Raw genomic sequence first — 3518 nt, 5'->3', positions numbered from 1 at the left:
TTTATGTAACTATGCATTCTGAAAGTGCTTTGAATAGTAGAATCTTTTGATCTGAGATTAATAACCACATCTGTTATTTGTTTATTTATGTGTTTAATAATAATAATGTTATGTTTGTATAGTACTTTTAACGTTGTGCTTTCACATCTATTATGACACACTGTGCTTACAAAAGTCATACAAATAAATCACTTCTTAGTTAGGATCATTTTATATAGGCTTTTAAAAATATAAACATTGAGGCAAATGTCTAGATTCAAATACGGTCTTTGCTTTCCACCTACACAGAAGACATATTAGAATACGTAACATTTACTGAGCACTTACAACTCCTAGCCATTGTGCTTTACATAGTTTATTCAATTTAATCCTCATGATGACCCCTGGCATGGGTACCTTTACCGTTTTTTTCTTTGTAAGTTAGGAAATTGAAGTTTAAAGAGATTAAGTAATTTGTCCAAGGTTACACAGCTTGTAAACGACAAAGCTAGTGATGGAACCCTGGCCTGCCTGATCCCAATCCTGATTATACTCGAAACACTGGACTACATCTCTTTAACCATAGTGACTAGGGACATGGTTCCCACAGAATCACACTTTGTTGTCAACGATCCTGCCTACCCGCAATCTACATTGTGGACTTTATGGGAAGCCACATGGGGAGCTTCACATTTAGTTTCTTTTTTATGACCATCACTTGCCTTTGCAAGAAGATTTGCCACAGGGTTTTGTCATGATCTCCATTCTAAAACTACCCAATCAAAGAGAAAGTAAAAGTGCTAAAAAGAAAAATTTCAATTTCTCAGTGTTAATGTTACTGATTTTGCACCCCTAGGGATTATTTCTGGTTCTAAATGAGGGAAGTCAGATTTAGACGTTTTCACCCACAGTGTGATAAAAGAGGAGTCCTAGGGTAAACTAAATACGGCAGCCCAAGGAAGGACAGTGTGACAGAGACATTCAAAGGTGCTGGGTGGAGAGCCATGAAGACAGAGCTGACTGTCAAGTCTGAATGGCAAATAAAAAAGTATCAGGACTGGAGGAAAGCTCTGGGAAAAGGGTTTGGATGAGCAATTTAGCTCTAGGGAGGTAGTGGTAAACGTGGCAAGGAATGAAGGTGAGCAGACAGTAATTAACATGACCAGGTCCAGCAATGTCCTAGGAACTTTATATGTGTGTCCCGTGTGGGTCACGCAATAACCTTGTTAGGTATGAGTAAGCGTCCCCTTTTTATAAAGAAGGAATGGACTCAGAGAAACAAAGTCATTATGGCTAGCATGGGGTATTATTTTAGGCCAACGACTGACAAGACCCTACAACCCATTCCTTTTCCATTGCCCTGAACATAAGACAGTAGTTATATAGTGCCTGTAATTAACAAGTAAGTATTTGGCTGCTTAAAGGAAACATGCAGGGCTGAACATTAATATAGTTAAATAAATGGTCCAAAACGTTCATGCCTTAATAGAAATAAAAGCAAAAATAAACAAGTGGGACCCAATTAAGCTTACAAGCTTTTGTACAGTGAAGGAAACCATAAACAAAACGAAAAGACAACCTATGGAATGGGAGAGAATATTTACAAATGACGTGCCTGACAAGGGCTTAATTTCCAAAATATACAAACAGCTCATACAACTCAAACACATAAAGAACAACTCAATTGAAAAATGGGCAGAAGATCTAAATAGACATTTCTCCAAAGAAGACATACAGATAGCCAGCAGGCACATGAAAAGATGCTCAAAGAGAAATGTAAATCAAAACTACAATGAGGTATCACTTCACACTGGTCAGAATGGCCATCATTAAGACGTCTACAAATAATAAATGCTGGAGATGGTGTGGAGAAAAAGGAACCCACTAACCAATGTAATTTGGTGCAGCCAGTATGGAAAACAGTATGGAGGTTCCTCAAAAAACTAAAAAGAGAGTTGTCATATGATCCAGTAATCCCACTCCTGGGCATATATCTAGACAAAACTATAATTTAAAAAGACACATGCACCCCTATGTTCATAACACTTCATATTCACAATAGCCAAGATATGGAAACAACCTAAATGTCCATCAACAGATGAATGGATAAAGAAGATGTGATACATATATACAGTGGAATACTACTCAGCCATTAAAAAAATGAAATAATGCCAGTTGCAGGAACATGGATGGACCTAGAGATGATCATAATAAGTAAAGTAAGTCAGAAAGAGAAAGACAAATACCATATGAATATGATATCACTTATATCTAAGTGAAATTAAAGTAAAACCATAGATCTTAAAGTAGAATCTAAAATATGACACAAATAAATTTATCTACGAAACAGAAATAGATTCACAGACATAGACAACAGACTTGTGGTTGTCAAGGGGTAGGAGGAATGGGGGAGGGAATGATTGGGATTTTGGGATTAGCGGATGCAAACTATTATATACAGAATGGATAAACAACACGTTCCTACGACATAGCACAGGGAACTGTATTCAATATCTTGTGAGAAACCAGAATGGAAAAGAATGTGACGAAGAAGGTATATATAGGTATAACTGAACCACTTTGCTGTACAGCAGAAACTAACACAACACTGTAAATCAACTATACTTCAATTAAAAAAATGTTCATGCCTTTAAAATTGTAGGCAACTATTTTAAGTCATTCTTCCTATCAATCATTTTCATGAGTTTTAACTTCTGTTCTTTGACCACCATACATTATAAATCCAACTTGTTTGTAAATCTAGACAGACCCATAGCTAAAAACTTCATAGTTATACTGGAATCCTCCTTCATCTCTCACATTCAGCTGGAAGCCAAGTTATATGAGCTTACTTCTAAAATGGCTCTTGAAAGGTTCTGCTCCTTTCCATTCCCATATCTAATATTCTTGGAAATGTCATTGTCATCTCTTGTCTAGACTGTCAGATGCCTGCTAACAAGTTTCTGAGCACCAATCTTCCTTTACCCAATCTCTCCTCCTAACTGCCAGTCTACTGAACAATATATTCATGACGCCCTCTTACAGAAAATTCCAAACACTATAGCATAGAAAATAAGGCTTTTCACAATCCAGCTCTAATCTTTTTTACCAGCCTCATGCCTTGCTACTTTGTTCCTAAACAGTAATGCTTCTGTCCACCTGGATTTCTGTCAAGAGCTTTGAAATTTTGAGGTTTTACCCTATTTGTAAGCTAACAAGTTTACCTATAGTAGTTTCATGAGTTTTGTCAAAAGACAAGAGATTCATGGGTCACAGACAAAGGAGTTATTACTCACAGAGGAGCAGTAGTCAGAATATGAGTGTGTTTTTGTTTGTGTGTTTCTTGCATTGGTTCCCAAAGCCCCAATTACCACATAGTGACTCACAGGACCGGGTGACACCTGCACATGCAATGGGTTGCATTTATAGGGAAACAAAGCCTACCTCTCTAAAATGTCTCTTTGGCATGAAGATTATTTTGAGCTAAAAATAATCAAGGCCCGAAAGACTCAGGAAGAAACTTTGACCTTCCTCCTAAA

This window comes from Delphinapterus leucas, chromosome 9 (genome assembly GCF_059928025.1).
Source record: "Delphinapterus leucas isolate spDelLeu-1000000601 "Yukka" chromosome 9, BTC_Dleu_Yukka2, whole genome shotgun sequence".
Lineage (NCBI taxonomy): Eukaryota > Metazoa > Chordata > Mammalia > Artiodactyla > Monodontidae > Delphinapterus > Delphinapterus leucas.
The sequence above is the reverse complement of the archived record's forward strand: the minus strand, read 5'-3'. Positions refer to the sequence as shown.